Genomic DNA, 8337 nt, shown 5'->3' with positions numbered 1-8337 from the left:
AAAATAATTCAAGCTCAGTGCCTTCAAGAAAGTATTTGAGACCTGATTCTATCCATTCTGACTCTACTGATGATAATATTAATGTTTTCACCGTGTTAGGCTTTAGCAATATTTTCTCACATTCTAATTGGTTAAATAGATTTCTGCTTTTCTCATAGAATGAATGCCACTTAACATTGGAAGAAACACGAATGGTCACAGTCCGGCCTCTGCAGATGAAGTACATTTCACCACTACCTACATACCCTACCACCATGGAGTCAGATACAGTTTCAGCTTAAATGATTTCATAGACTAAGATCCAGGAATTCAGGGGCAGCAATGGGACTGTTAGTTTTCAGGTATTCCTTACTGGCATTAAATCAAGTCAACCCTTAAGGGATTGGAGCAATAGAAATACTGCATTTTCTCTGGAGTAACTGAGTATGGGTAACCCCTGCTTTTCAAAAGTCTGAGTTATGCCCCTTGACTATTTAGAAAGAACTAGTTTAGTACCAGTTTGCATTCATTAAGAGAAATAGGAAACGGATTTTGCCCACTAGGGCAAAAAGCAAAAAGGGAAAGCAGTGTTCAGTATTTATTTTGTACTGAGCCATTATAGAGGGAGTGTGACCCTGAGCAGCTCCACCAAGCTCCTACCCCCAATGGGGCTCTGCATCTCAGCAGCCAGCCACCAGCCACCAGAGTTTTTAACTTATCTGTGAACATCTGGGCTTCTTTCAATTTATTTTGTGCAACATTCCTAAGCTTTATTGTGACTGCAGTGACCCCCGTCTCACCCGTGACACCACATCTGTGAGAAAGACAAGCTGCCGTTGGGGGAAACCCAAAGAACGTGAAAGACTGCTATCAGAAATGGATGCAGGAGAAGCCTCCTTGCCTTTTACAAGAAAGATACCTCCTACTCCATTGCTGGCTTCTCGTCCTGCTGGGCCTTGATCCCACCTCCCCGCAATCTCCCTGGGGCTCCTCACCCTGTTATGATGCCAGCACCTAGAATGGGGGGCCCTGCCATGATGTCAGTGATAGGCCCTCATCTTCCTGGGATCATGCCAGCGGGACCTGCTCCTGGAATGAGGCCATCTACGGAAGGTCACATGCCAATGATGTCTGTACCCCTCCCCACCGTGATGAGACCTCCCACCCGTCCCATGACTCCTGCCTGTCCCATGAGGGTGCCCCATCCAGCCAGGACTTGACCAGACATGTAAGGAGGGAGAGGAACCTCTTTATATCCATTTTATATTACTCGTTCTTCTTTACCAGGAGATGATGGTACTGTGACTCTAGATGTCTTCTCATATCAAGACAGGGAAGACTTGCTCCCCCTTCCTATCAAAGCAAAAATAGTTTTGGCATGGGAGTGGCACGACTGAAAAAAAAAAGGCAATTTTCATTTGTATTGTGAAATATGAAAAACAGATTGTCAACTGTTTTAGTTAAAAAAAATTTTTCCATGTAAATTAATGGTACTTGTTTCTTTGGTGTATGCTATTTGAGGTTATGAAAGTTTTCATCTCTACTTTTGGAGAGCAGGAGAAAACTGTAATTCTATCTTTTTTTTTTTTTTTTTTTGTGGATAAAATTTAGACCCCTAACTAGAGTGACTACTTTCTCCAAGTTCTCTGTCCTGCAGGCTGTCTTTCATGTTCTCCCAGCAGTGTCTAGCTCTCTCCACTGTCACCACCACCATCTTCAGTCAAGCTCCCTTTATCTCCTGTCCCGCCCCCAGAAAGTGCCATCGCCCCCGCGGATCTCTCTGGCTCTTCCCTGTCCTCTTCCTAGTCCATTCTCCACACAGCAACATGGTGCGCTGATCAAACCCTGAGACTTTTCACTTTTAAGTCAATCCATGGCTTCCCCTCGTATTCATGCAGGAACCTAAACTCCAATACCTTGTGGCAGATCCAGCCCCGCCTTCCCTACCTCACTCCGTTCTTACCACAGCTTCTCCACGGGGGACGTTCTCACATCGTTGTCTTATTTGCGACCTGTCCCATGCTTCTCACGCAGGTCCCTTTCAGCCTTCAGATATCAGCTAAATGACACCTTCACTTCAGTGAAGCCTTCTACGGTCTACAACACCTTCCCCGTGACCATAATTTAATCACAATTTAAACCTCATATTATTAACTTCATTTACTTGTCATGATTTTATGCACATGTTTTTTGTCTACTGCTTGTTGTGTTTGGTTTTGTTTTTGTTTTGTTTTGTTTTTGACCATAGGGTTAGAAGCTTAAATTAAACATACTTCTCAGACTTCCTGTTGTTTTATTTAGTTAATTCTCAATACCTTCCTTGCCATCCCTCTGCTCCCAGCACTCTTCCCTCATCATTAGGTGACCACTGTGATGTTTTATGTGGCCTTCCTTTTTAATATTTACTTAAAGTGTTACTTAATATTAGTAATTTGTGACCTTTCTAAAATGTGTGCTAATTAACATAAAGAAATATGCATCAATCTTGGTTTATTTCTAACTTGCTTCAGTACCACGTTTAAAAATTTTAACATTTAAAAAAAAATCTATTCATGTTACTAAGAATACACCTCCTCTGCTTCTGATGGCTGATACTGTTTTCCAGTTTGTACTCAGCACATTAGACCTTTGTAGTATCAGTAATAGACACTAGACTCCCTCTAATTCACCACTATTGTAAACAACACCGCAACAAACATCCTCAGGCAAGTCCCTTTGTGAGCCCACCTGTCCCAGGGATATGTTCGCCTTGGGTAATGGGACATATTTACCTTTAATTTGATTAAGTACCATCATCATGAGGGTAACCTCCAGGCTAACCTCCAGTCAGTAATGTTTAAGGGTCTCTACATCTGTAAGCTTCTGCCAACATGATCTATTTTTGCAAATCTGAGGGTATCAAGGGATACCCTACGTTTTGTTTTTCTGTCATTTCCAGTAAGTTCGAGCATATCTTTCTAGTCAGCACCATGATGTTTGAATGTGCATTTATAGTTACACAAGGGTCCCCAGTGAAGAACAAGAGTGGGAGCTAAGATCCAAGCCATGCTCTGCGTGCCCTGGCATGACTATGAGCTATCTGCAGAAAAGGCTGATTTTTGCTGATTTGCAGCAAGGCAACAGGGCTAGCACTAGCCCAGATCACATACTTATTAGTCACTTACATTTCAGATTCTGGGAATTCTTTGCTCATATCCTTTCCCCCATTAAGTTGAAGGTCTTGTAATTTCTTGTTAATTTTTAGTCATGTCTTGCATATTAGAATCTCTTTTTGGTTTCAGACATTGCCCATTTCTTCTATAATTCTGTCAACTATCTGTCAAATTCACCCATGGCATTTTTCTTTTAACAGAACTCCCTAATTTTGACATACTCAAAAAAGCAGTTTTCCTCTTCATGTCTTTAAATTGTGGCATTTCGCTTAAATCCTTACAAATCTTAAGTCACAAGCATATTTTCTCGCATTATTTTGTATTCACTTGATAGGGTTGCATTTCACATTCAGGTCTTTCATCTTTGTGGTGTCCACCTTTAGCTACGATGTAAAGTAATAATCCGATTTTATTTTTCTCCAGATTCGAAGACTTTTTTTCCTACAACATTTGCTAAGCAGTCAGTGTTTTCCTTACTAATTTATAGTGCAGTTTTTATTCCATAATTAGTTGTCTCTGAGCTCTCTGTGTTGTTAAGTTGGTCTATTTGTTCATATTCGTGTCCATACTCAGTCAAGAACCACACTGTTTTAGTACTTTACATTGTGTATGTCTCTATATACAAAGCTTCTTTTTCGCTTTCTTTGTCAAAATGGTAGGTTTTCATGAACTATTATTTTCCCATACAAATTTAGAATATGATGTACAGAGTTCCTCAAAACACTCAGCTGGAATTTTGATTAGCGTTTTGTTGAATTTAAAGATTATTTGGGAAGAAAATTAACCTCTCTACATTCTAAAGTCTAAGATACTCTCTCCATGACAGATTTGTTTTCTTTTAACACATATCTAATTTTAAAATCCTATGTACTTATAAATACACATATGTATGTATATGCACACGTATAGTTTGCTAACAATTGTGAGTCCTACTTTTTTTTTATTTTAAGATCGAGCTAATTTGTCATTAAAGAAAAAAACTATTAATTTTGAAAATTTATATTCTATCTGGTGATCCCATGAAATTATCTTATAAATTCTAATAATTGGCATATTAACTTTGTGGTTACTCTAGGTAGACTATCAATCATATTATTTGTGAACAAGAAAATGTTTACTTCTCTTTTACAAATTCTTATACTTCTTCTGTTCCTTTTCTTACAACTTTAGTCAGAATTTTTATACTATGTTAAACAGTAGTTAGTAGTAGTGATGATGGACGTCCTTGTCTTATTCTTAATTTTAAAAGGAGAGAATCTATAGATCTCTTTCTAAGTAGAAATTCTGTCATTACTTCTCATATATAGCTTATATCAAGCTCAGGAAGTATCCTATTCCTAGTTCTAAAATTTTTTTAAAGATTTTATTTATTTGACAGACAGAGAGATCACAAGTAGGCAGAGAGGCAGGCAGAGAGAGGGGGGAAAGCAGACTACCTGCTGAGGAGAGAGCCCAATGTGGGGCTTGATCCCAGGACCCTGAGATCATGACCTGAGCTGAAGGCAGAGGTTTAACCCACTGAGCCACCCAGGTGCCCCTAAAATTATTTTAAAATATAAATCAGTTTCTCTGCCTTTAGTTTTAAAAAAAGGTTTTAACCATACTGGATTCAAATAAAATAAAAGTTAAAAAAATGCTTTTTAACTGTATTTTGATTTCTAATGTTTTTTACTTTTTTTTAATAGAACAATGATAGGCTTTCTGTTGTTGAACCATCCTTGCATTCCTGACAAAAAACTATATGTTCATGATGCAAATTTTTATACGTTTATTTATTTATTCATTCATTCATTTGTTTATTTATTTTTATAGAGAAAGCATGCATGAGTGGGGGGGAGGGGCACAGTGAGAGGGAGGAGAGAATCTTAAGCAGGCTCCACACTGGGCTCAATCTCACAACCCTGAGATCAAGACCTGAGCCAAAGCCAAGAGTCAGATAATGCTTAACCAACTGAGCCACACAGGTGCCATCATAATGTAATTTTTAAACATGCTTTTGAATTTTTATATCTATGCTTATTTTTATATATTACATATACATATATTTATATATAAAATATATATATTTTTCTACATCTTTTTATTTTGACCCATTTTAACAGAGGTCTATCTTACTAGTATCTCCAAAGAATGATCTTTTGGCTTTGTTTTCCAATAATCTTGTCATTCATCCCTTCCCTTATTTTAATTACATCCTTCTAATATTCTTGGGCTTATTCTATTGGCCTTTTTCTAAATTTTGAGTTAAATATTTAGCTTAAGTTGTTTTCCTTTCAAGCCCATCTTGCTGACAAATATCTTTAAATCAACAAGCTGTCCAAGTACTGTTTTAGCTGTGCCTCACACATTTTGACAAAACATTTTTATTCAGTTCTAAGTATTTTGTAACTTTTTTAAAGATTATTTTTAACTCAAAAGATTTTATATTATGTTACAGTATGGACATATAGTAGTTTTTGGTGATCTTTTTCAAGTTTTCTAATTGTATTGCATTTTAACTTTATAACTCAAGCTGCCAATGACCTCACCACCAACATGCACACACATACACACCCAGAAAAGCTGATGACATAATCAGTTTACCCAGAGATATTGGAAAGAAATTTGGGTTGCACTGTGAAAAGCATCATTATACTTATAGTAGATGTTCAATAAATACTTATGAATGATTAAACAAACATATTATACATGTGTAATTTAAAGGGTTGGAAATAAATGTGAGTGTATTTGCATGAAGTACTACTGAGTAATGAGATTGATTTCTAAGTCATGGAAGAAAAGCAGTGTCATTACTTTACTCATTCCTCATAAAGTTCAGATCTGTCTGACAAAGTGAATTATTAATTATTGATAGGATTATTATCTAGTTTGGCACTATTTAAATCTTTGACTTTGCCATTTCCCTTCTGTTGTTAACTTTGTAAATACTTTTCTTAGAACATATGAGATGTTTTTTAGTAATCTATGTTTGCCTTGTACATAGTTGAGTTTAATAATTATAATTGTTCATTGAATGAATAACAACATAGTCAAGAAATAAGAGTTAAAATTTTCAGCAACAAACCAGCCACTTTAGCAGATGCTCATTGTACCCCACCTACAAATCCCAAGTCATTTCTGTTTCTAAGCATATTAGCTCTACCTCCAGTATCTCATTGCCTGAGGACTTCCTCCGACCACTGGAGTTCATCTTGCCTACACATGAAGCTGGCCAGAAGTTCCAGGGAATTAATATTCTCTACCCCAGAAGCAACTCTTTACTGATTTTTAAATTTATGAATAAAATTTATGGGTTTATGGAAAAAAAATCCAGCTTTCTTACCCCTATAGTGGGCTAATTCTAAGTTGTGTATTCTATATATCATGAAGGAGTTTATAGACTAGGATGTTTTGTGAAGGCAGAAGAGGTAGATAAAAGTGTCATCTGAGCCTTGAAGAAATAAACCAGATTTCTTATGAGTGGGAGTTTTAAACCATGCTAAATTCATATGCAGATAACACTCTTTAAACCTCAAATAAACATCTGACTAGGAAATAGTAGAGAAAGTAGTTAAAATAGGCCCACTCTGGAGCCAGAAAGTCTGACTCTATCATTTACCAGCTGTATGGCCATAAAAAAGTTACTTAATCTCTCTGAACCTTTATTATTTTTTTTTATTTTTTATTTTTAAAAAGTATTTTATTTTAAGAAAGGTCTATACCCAATGTTGGTTCAAACTCACAACCCCAAGATCAAGAGTTGCATGCTCCATCAACTGAGCCAGCCAGGTGACCTGAGCCTTACTTTACTTACCTGTAAATATATTTACTTTTTAAGGATATGAGCATTTGATGAGTGACTATGTGCAAAGCACTTAGAATAACCCATGGTGTATCTGTGTCCTCAAGAAATTTAAGATTATTATTTTTATTATGGAAGAGTAAGTTTTATTTTCTTTCCTTCTACTCCACTATAATGGTTTAATAAACTTTTTAAGAGCTAGAAAAGTACAGGGGATAAGCTGGCAAGTGCCTAGAACCTTCACAGTGGCTATAGTTGCCTGGCTTTTCTATACACTTGTGTAGTGATGACTGGGGAGATTGGTCAATATAAATATATTTTCTGTGGACTCTTATAGCCTCTTTTGGTAATCTTGGCCACTTCTGTGGCTCCAGTTACCATACATATTTTGAGAACTCCCAATATATAATTCTTCCACTCACTGACCTTTAGGTTTGTATATCAAACTGCTGAGTAGATATCTCTTGGCATCTGCAATTCAACAGATCCAAAGCTGAACTCATTATCACACATGCAGATTTTTCTCCTCATATACTCAATCTTAGTTGTGAAGTGAGGACTATGGTTGATTCAGTTGACTAATTGGCTGGGCTGGTCCTTATTTTCCCATAAATCCAATACAAATTAGAAAGGATGTCTTTACAAAATAGAGAAGAACTATTTTTCAGTCAAGGATAAAAAAAAATGCTTCCTATCTAGAATATTCAATATACTTACAGAGATTACCTATTTAAAATTGTATCACCATCCACTTAGCCACCAAAGCCAGGAACTTGGAGGTCATCATTGATTTTTTTCAGTTCCCTTGCTGTCTTATTACCCACAGTCTTGTTTTATAAGTTAGCCTTGCTTTCACATTTTTAATCTATTACAAACCTTCAGATACCTGTTGAGTTTCTCTTTCCCTCCTTTACATTCTCAGATTCAGGTGTTCATTCAAATGTTTCCAAGCCAATCTTGACCTTTGGCTTTGGCTCAAACCCCTTCCCCACATTGTTGCCTTATAACTTAATTGGAATGCAAATCTGATCATGTTTCTACCCTTGACCAACTGGCTGGAATGATTCCTCATGGCCTGCAGTATATATTAAAGGCACCATGTGACCCTGTCCTCATCATTCCAGCTGCCTTTGCAGCCTCTGTGGACTTCACACTTCCTGTTTCAGTAATACTGAGCTGTTTTATGTATTTTTCTTTTGGGTCATACTGTTTGATGACTTGGTAATTTTGCTTGCCCTTGTAATGATCTCCACATAATTCCCACTCATCCTTCAAGGATCTTCTCAGCTAGCATCTCCCTAGAAAGCCCTCCCTGACTCATTCGGGCCAGGGTAGGTGACAGCTCCCTGGTCTCCCATGGGTTCCTGGTACACACCTCACCTAGTTACTGATTGCACTGCAGTGACAAAACATACCACCTTGCAC

The sequence above is a fragment of the Mustela erminea genome, chromosome 2, assembly GCF_009829155.1.
Source record: "Mustela erminea isolate mMusErm1 chromosome 2, mMusErm1.Pri, whole genome shotgun sequence".
Classification (NCBI taxonomy): Eukaryota; Metazoa; Chordata; class Mammalia; order Carnivora; family Mustelidae; genus Mustela; species Mustela erminea.
The sequence above is the reverse complement of the archived record's forward strand: the minus strand, read 5'-3'. Positions refer to the sequence as shown.